Source organism: Belonocnema kinseyi, chromosome 8, assembly GCF_010883055.1.
Source record: "Belonocnema kinseyi isolate 2016_QV_RU_SX_M_011 chromosome 8, B_treatae_v1, whole genome shotgun sequence".
NCBI classification, from domain to species: Eukaryota; Metazoa; Arthropoda; class Insecta; order Hymenoptera; family Cynipidae; genus Belonocnema; species Belonocnema kinseyi.
The window spans coordinates 62,567,136-62,576,195 of record NC_046664.1 but is presented as its reverse complement, the minus strand read 5'-3'; positions in this window follow the sequence as shown (position 1 = coordinate 62,576,195).

The window sequence follows — 9,060 nt, the reverse complement described above, 5'->3', positions numbered from 1 at the left end:
CCTCAATCTTCAGGCGCCGATTAGGCAAGAAGGTCGGCCCAGATTAAATATCAATAACGTTAACTGGTCAGAATTTTCAAGCAAACTCACCGAAAAACTTTTAAACAATACTCCCTCAAACAAATCACCGTTAGACGATTTTGATAACTTAATTAAATCTGTCCTAGACGCCCTATTTTCAACCGGAGTAAAATGGGCTGGTGGCAGACATAAATTTAGTTCTCCACCTGCCCGGTGGTGGAATAAAACCTGTTCAGCGGCGTTGAACTTAAGGAGATCAAAATACCGCTCATACAAAAGCCACCCTTCCAATGAAAACGAAACAATATATCTAGAAGCAGTAAAAAATTCAAAACGAGTTTTTAGAAGGGAGAAAAAATTATGTTTCCTCCAATTCTGTGAATCAATTAACCCTCAAATGGAAGCCAGAAGTATTTGGCGTATTGTCAAAGCTTTTAAGAATCGAAGAAACCCTGATTTCTACACAATTAGTACAGATAACGTAAACAACCCGGTGTATGAATACATTGATAAACTTGCTCCGTTAAACAGCACCCCTGCTCTTCTCCCTAACATTCGTGCTAACAATGTTAACCTAAATTATAACGTTGATAGCCCCTTTAGTCTAATGGAATTGAAGCGAGCGATTTCTTCAATCAAAATTATGTCTGCTTCTGGCCCAGACTGCATTTCTAACGAAACTATCAGGAATCTACCGGAAATAGTTATAAAAAACCTACTGTCGGCTTATAACAACATCTATAGCTCCGGAAAATTTCCACAAATTTGGTCTCACTATTTTGTATACCTATTACCAAAGAAAGGAAATAAGGGGTACAGACCTATAGCCCTAGCTTGTAATCTGCTGAAAATCATAGAAAAATTAATTCTATCCCGCCTGGAAAACTGGATCGAATTAGATCTTCAAATCCCCAATTGTCAATATGGTTTTAGGAGACGCAGATCTTGCGCTGACAATATTAATATTTTTAACATAGACATACATAAGGCTTGGTTAAAGAACGAATTCATGGGAGCCATATTCATAGATATTAAAGAAGCCTACGATAACGTCCACCCGAAAATTTTAATTGAAGACCTGATCGAAGAGGGAATTAATCATCAAACAATCAAATTCATAGCTAATCTGATACATAAACGTACTCTCCACTTATACCTAGGTCAACATTATCTTGAAACTCGAAACACGTACATTGGCGTCCCTCAGGGGTCAGTTTTAGCTCCCATAATGTTCAATTTCTACCTCAGGAAAATTCTAAACCACATAGGACCTTACTGCAAGATACTAATGTATGCAGACGACATAGTAATCTACTATAATACAAAAGACATAGACAAACTCAAAATCACCCTGGCAGAGGCACTCACTCTTTTAAACAACTGGTTAATATCAAGAAACCTACTAATATCCTTAGAGAAAACAAAGTTTGTAATTTTCTCAAGAAGAAAGTTTGACCCAAAGGAAAACTTTATTGAACTAGATGACACTAGAATCGAATGCTCAACTGATGCCCTGTTCCTGGGATTGATCTATGACAAGAAACTAACCTGGAGAAAACACATAACTGCACTAAAGCAGAAAATTATTACTAGAACCAACATCATAAAGTCGATTACAGGGATTAGGGAAGGTACCCATACAAACATCACCATAAAAATTTACAAAAGTCTAATCAGACCTTGCATAGACTGGGGATCATCGTGTTACGTAGATGCAAGCAAAACCCTCCTCTCAACGATAGATTCGCTTCAAAACGCGGCACTAAAATTTAGCTTAGGAATAATGCGATCATCGCCCAGAAACACGGTTCTTGGCCTAGCCGGGGAACCACCACTTAATCTAAGGCGAAAAATGCTAACGGACAGGTTTTTATATAAATCCAAAATTATAAATGAAAACCCCGTATTTAACAAACTGAGAAGCATGGACAACTCAATTCAAGCCTAAAATAAAATTTCAAATTACAAGATTCCTTTTATATATCGTGAATGGGTAGTACATAAAGACACCGTAACAAAAATTAATTCACACCCTTACCACGAAATTTTTAACTTCCCTACAGAAATCCTAACATTTGAACCAAATATCGATCTCGATTTCGGTGCACAATTAACAAAATCTACCAACCCGGATCAAATGCTGGCTAATTTTATTTTAAACAAATTTGCGAACTTCAGTCCCGTTTTCACAGATGCATCCAAAACAGAAAACAGAGAAAATCCTTCGGAATCCCAATGTGGTGCAGCATTTGTCTCGCCCTCAGATAATTATCCACAGTCCTTTCGGCTGAATGGACTAACGTCGGTGCTCCATGCGGAATTGTTTGCAATTGAAAAGGCGATCAAATTCATAAAAATTACGTATACAAAGAAAGCAATTATTCTCACTGACTCTAGACGGGCGGGTGTGTCGATTCTGGCCCCGCTAAAAAATACTGATAATATATCACTTTTAAGACTAAAACAATCACTTTTCCTCCTCAACAAAGCTAATTTCAAAATAATCATAATTTGGAATTTGGATTCCAAGTCATTCAGGTATTTATTGCAACGAGAAAGCAGACGAAATGGCAAAAATGGCAGCTAAAAACAATAACTTTAACACAAATAATCGTATCTCATACGAAGACATTAATTTATATTTAAACAAATTATTACAGAAAGACTTCACATCATACCTTAGTGACTTAGGTACCAAAATTGGTAAGAACTTCCATTTATATTCTAATTACCCTATCACCAAACCCTGGTTTCAAAAATCTAAATTACCAAGAATTAAAATCAAAATAATAAACCGAATTCGAACTGGCCATACTAGAACAAATGATTTCCTATATCAAAAATATAATCTAATAGATTCCCCCGAATGCATATGTGACTATGGAAATCAAAACATTCACCACATATTTAGTTCTTGCCCGGAAACCGCCCTTATTTTTGAACAAACAAGATCAGAATGCATTAAAAGACAAATATTTCCACCTTATAATATAACTGCTCTTGCTTTTTCGGATGATCAGGACGTGCTAAACTTGATAGCTAATTTTTTCATACATGCTGGCTTCGACCTATAAAAATATTCATTTAAAACATCCTAGACCTCACGCTCATCTCTTATTTCAAATTCCCCGCCATATCTTGTGAACCCACCCTGACAACATATCATACTGACACCTACAATCAACTTGTGATAATGGCACTTGGCGCCCAGTGCGCATAAAGCCAGAAAGGAATAAGAAGAAGAAGAAGAAGAAGAAGAAGAAGAAGAAGAAGAAGAAGAAGAAGAAGAAGAAGAAGAAGAAGAAGAAGAAGAAGAAGAAGAAGAATGTCTTTGGTATACATATTATAAACATGGAAGAGTCATTTCCAAAATTTTAGAAACCATTCTATGTCGAAGTAGAGGGCAGAAATCTAATAATAGTATACTTTTGAAGGGAAAAAGTAGTTTTATTTATTTATAAATTTAAATGAATATAAATTACAGTGCGGAAGCACTGAGAAACATTGAGAAACACTAAATAAAATTTCAAAATAAGTTTAAACTTGTGGCGAAGCGGCATATGATACGAGCATGGACATAGGAAACACGGGACTAGGCATGTCCATGAGTGGGGAGAGCCGCCATATTACGATGTGCCATTTGATTATGCGCACGAGCAGTTTTGCGGACAAACTGTGCATGAAAATATAAACATGTGGGCGCTGCCATGTTTGTCGCAGGACATCAAAGGTGGCGGACCTCCCCCCTCATTGCATCACCCCCGAAATAGCATGCCTAGTCCCTTGTTTCCTATGTCCATGGATAAGAGTCACAAGTACCTAGCCTGATCTGACTTCCGCGCATGCGCATATGAAAGTTCTCTCCTTTCGCCCCAATGTTTCATGAAACGATGAGACTTTGACTGTGAAACATTTGAAAGTTTCAAGTGAAAGTTTCAATGTTACAATGAAACGTTTCATTGCTCACAACCCTACTTCGACACATAATTATGGGCTTAAATATCACTGCGTTTGTACACCGGTATGGTATTGGAAAATCTCTGATGTCAAGTCACTCGCAAATCAAAACTCGTAGAAATCACTTGGTTTTTAAGCATTCTTAAGCGTCTTTTTATTAATTATTATAGTTATTTAAAACGCCAAAATAACTTTTTGACCGACAATTTGAAATTAAAGTTATTAATATTTATTAAAAATAATTTTGTTAACAAAATTTTTTTTCCGAAATGACTAGTTCGCTACCTCACTACCGAAACTATAATAAGTTTCAACAACTAAACAAATGCCATTAGTTAAAAAGAGATTAAAATATCTCTGTCTCTTTTTAACCAATGACATTTTTTAGTTCCTGGAACTTATTATAAAGGTTTATTAGTGAGGTGTCACATCGAAGTTTATAATATCCTTGTAAAGAATCTCTGGTATAGAACTATAGAGTACGGAAAAACAAAATCGCAATCCGTCACGCATGCGTTCTGGCCCTCTGCCCGTGGACTTCTTTGAACTCCACTAAATTTGAATTTAGTTGTAACTAAAATGAAAAGAAAATGAAAAATTTAATTTACAGGTGGCCCGCTGCTTTTTGAAATCAGATTCAATTTGTTTCTTTCTAGTTAATTCTATGGTAAGGTTAATTTCTAAAGTTTTAGTATAAGGCCTTCAGTCCATGCACCAGAACGGCCGGTATAAACAGGTAAGTCGATACTAGTATTTTGCACCAATCTGTTTACGCAATAAACCTTATATCGAAATAAAGATAATTTTATTGCGAACACGATGACATACGATGAAATACATGCTTTCCTGTCACATTTTTTAAAACCCTCCAAAATTGTTCTAAAGAATCAAAAAAGTGATTTTTCCCGATGCATTTTACATGCGTTTTAAAACTCGACAACCGGAATTCAAAACAAATTTTCGCAAACAACCTTATGTCATCATGTTCGCAATGAAATTTTCTTTATTTTGATATAAGGTTTAATGTAGAAACAGATTGGTGCAAAATACTAGTATCGACTTACCTGTTTATACATGCCAACTCAATAGTTATGATTGAAAAAAAATGGACAATCCAATGCTTGCATATTCTTATAAGCTTAATACTTTCGATTAGTATATAGTTTGTTTTGTAAATAAACGATTTCAATTTTTTTTTAAAAGTCATTTTTGAATTTATAATTAATCATAGTCTTGATTGAATTTTTTGAGCCAAACTACTCGGGACCGTTTTAAATTCGGATCCTCTACTAATATTCATGTTAAATGCGCCACGCGGAAAGTTATTCGATATTTAAGATGAAAAGGTCTGTGAAGTTACACAAAGATGAGATTTCCGCTTCATTACTTACGCATTAGCTCCCGTCCAGGTCGGGTCCCGATCGGGAATCCTGGTCGGGGCCAGGCCGCGCATGAAACACACGCCCAGATCGGGCCAGGTCGGGACACTCGATTGGGAAAGTTGATCGGTACACGATGAATCTCTTTATAATCCATTCATGAATTTCACAAATCGAGTTTTAATATAAGTAAACACGAAACTATCGAATAGTCCTCTCCTTTCCAAGGCCACCTTAATATTTTGAATTTCCAATTAAGTTCTTTTAAGTTAAAATTAACGTACTACAAGCACGAAAAGAAAAAGTTTCAGAATACAAAATTGAATTATACTTTCGAACATCGTAAAATTATTGTGGATGGTATCAGTTTCGAGGAAAGGGTTTGTTTTGTATGAAAAAAATGGATGATAACCAGAAATATTTTAAGCAACAATTTTAATTTCTTGAAAAAATGTTGCCTATACAACTTTTTAACAAATTAGAAACAGTTTTTTCGCAAAAAGATTCCCTACAACTTGACATTTTCGAATGCTTCCAAAGAAAATCATCGGGAAATAAGCTATGATTTACAATCTATTAACATTTTATTGCAAATAAATTCAATTTTCTGTCAATTGCATTACTTCTTGAAAAATTCAAGAAGGTGATGTAGATAATTTTTTTGCCAAAAAATTGCACCATCATTTATTAGATCGTTTTATTTTTTTTAAATCGGTTAAGAAGAAATATAGACCAAACAACTTTTAAACAAAAATGAAAATTTTTGAATTAAATATTTCTGGTTGTTTTAAATATTATTTACAGAATATGCATTTAATTAATTTTTATTATTATTAATTCATTTCGACCTAATGGACATTTTTATAAGCTGAAATTGCATTGTTTATAATAAAATAGAAAAAAACTTCGTTTATCATTTTAAACTTCGCGCGAAACCAATTAGATGCCGAATGCGACGCATGCGCAGTTGAGTAATTAGATCTTGCTGGAATGTTATAAAAATTTGTCCTTAATGTATTTCTATATTAAATTTATTATTAATACAGAATCAAAGTATCAGTAACATAATCGATTGTATTACATACCTTACTCTTATAATTTAAAAACGTTACAATTTTGTGCATACTAATTTTACGTCAAACAGTTTAATTAATTATTAATTTATTTGCGGTTAGGTTTCAATGAGCCCGCAGAGTGTAATTACTTACTCTCATCTTCCTCGCACAGGTTTCGAGGTCTACTGACTGATGTTTGGTGCCTCTGAACACGTGGCTTACTCGCCTTATGCATTTATAAACATTACTAGAATATTTTAAACGAGTATTATGTATACAAATTTCACTGCACTACCAGAAAAAAACAAGCAGCACTAGTTCTTCGAGCGCATGGAGATGGCGTTTCAGTAGGAAAGCGGTCTGGCCCGGTTGGGCCCAGATATGGGCCACACGGTTCTACCGATCAGGGCCAGATCGGGAAATCCGATCGGGGCCAGATCGGGAAATCCGATCGGGGCCAGATCGGTATTACGTTTGAAACCGGGCGATTTCTGCACGGGCTAGTGAGCTGTAACTGTCGCTAACTGAATGGAGAGAGTATAACTTTTATTTCAAGTTCAGTGAGTGATATCCAAGATGTCTACATGCCGAGGACAAAACAATAATACTAATTGCATGGGACGAAACTTAATTTTTTGTAGTAACTTGGAAAAATATAATTTTTTAACGCAAGTGTATTTTGATATTACGTTTCAATTTTCGAAAGTCGTTCAATTAAATTATTAAATAATAAGATCGATTGTATCGATTTTATTATTTTATTTGCCAGCCTTTAAAAAAAAAGAATAATATTAATAATAATAATGATAATAATATTATGTCAAAAAACACGCTTATTGTGAAAAATCATTTTTTTTAAAGTTATTAAATAATTATTTTTATCTTGAACGCAATTGATATTATTGCTTTTCGCTGGCGTGCAGATATCTTGCTCGCTAAGGTTGCAACTTGAAATACCTAATCACAATTAATTAATAGATTATGCAAATTTAATATATGCAGTTTTTTATGAATATTGTAAGTTTATATAATCTTTAATTTTTTTCTGAATTTGATATTATATTAATATAGCATAAAATTCATAAAAATTATTTTCCAGAAAAATTAAACAAGTATGAGCGATTCTTGTAATTAATAACTAGTTAAAAAACTATTAATTAATAGAACAATTAGGTACCTTGAGTGGTTTTCAGTTGAATTTAATTTAAATTCTCTAAAAGCGAATTATCTGTGCTATTAAAACAGATTTCGCATTAATTTATAATTTTTAGATATTTAAACCAATAATATTTAAATCAGAAATGAGCAAGTTCCTCATCTTTTACGGAAGTTTAAATTATATTTTCACTGTGAAGTGTGCACGTATAAAAATGCTATAAGATCGCACACGTCGTGTCGTTTCTAGAAAGTTGAACCGAATAATCGAATTTGGCACCATTATGCCAGTTTAGCTTTCAAATTCAAGGTGATCAATTCATGAGAAAGTTTATATTTTAAATATTATTAATTACCTTTTTCAAATACAATGATCATCATTCTTTTATTTTTAAATTCAAGGATTATAAGAAGGGAAAAGTATTTTGAATTTAGGAAATATGAATGACAATAATATGTAAATTGATATTTGTATTCCACTTTTACTTTCTATTTGTATCTATGTCATTGGTTATACCCAAAATCAGTTAAAACTGGTTTTAACTAATCGAAACGCGGAGTAACCACGTGCTTTGGTGAAAACTCGAAGAAATGTTTAATTCCTTCTGATTTCGTGTTTTAACTGAAAATATTAATTAAAACTAGATTCACAAAATTGCGTTTTTGAAAGAACTAGTTTTACCTGCAATATTTAGTGAAAACCTGAAATACTGCGTTTCTCGTGGCTGGTCACAGAAGAGTGATTGATCACAGCTTGAACCATTATACTTTTCCAGTTCGCCCCCTTAAAAAAAACACTTTCTAGTGACTGCAGTGATTGGTCACATCTCGAACCACTCTAAATACTATAGGTAAAACTAGTCCTTTCAAAAGCACAATCCTCACAGCAATAGTATATATCGGGATATCCCATTTAATCTCATTTACCTCCCAGGTTGTTCCAGGGATATCCTAGGGATAACCCAGCCGATATCCCGCAAGGCGGAAATTGGAATATCCCTGGAGGTTTCCAGGATATTGAAATGTCCCACGTGGAATATAGAAAATAAATTTATATCCTACTTGGGACATTTGAATATCCCCTAAACGTCCCAGGGATATCCTGGATATCCTAGAAATATATCCCGATTGCTGCCTTGCGTGATATTCCACGTGTTATCCCTGGAATATCCTTGGGACAACCTGGGAGGTTTTAAATAATATTTTCAGTTAAAAGACGAAATAAGATTTCTTGTTTCAACTAGTTCAAAATTGTTTAAACAGAATTCGGATTAAAATGATAACAACTACAAATGTCTTTATTTAGATACCTAATAAGGCTTGTATAATTCTATTGACGAATATTATCCGATAGCTCTGAAACTCTACAGCAAGTGAAATATTGCGGTCAGTTTCACTTTTACACTTTCTTTGGTACAGGCGGACAAAGGAATGTATAACAAATTTTACCTCGAAAGGAATTAATTTGATAATATAAGTAAGAAAAGCAATAT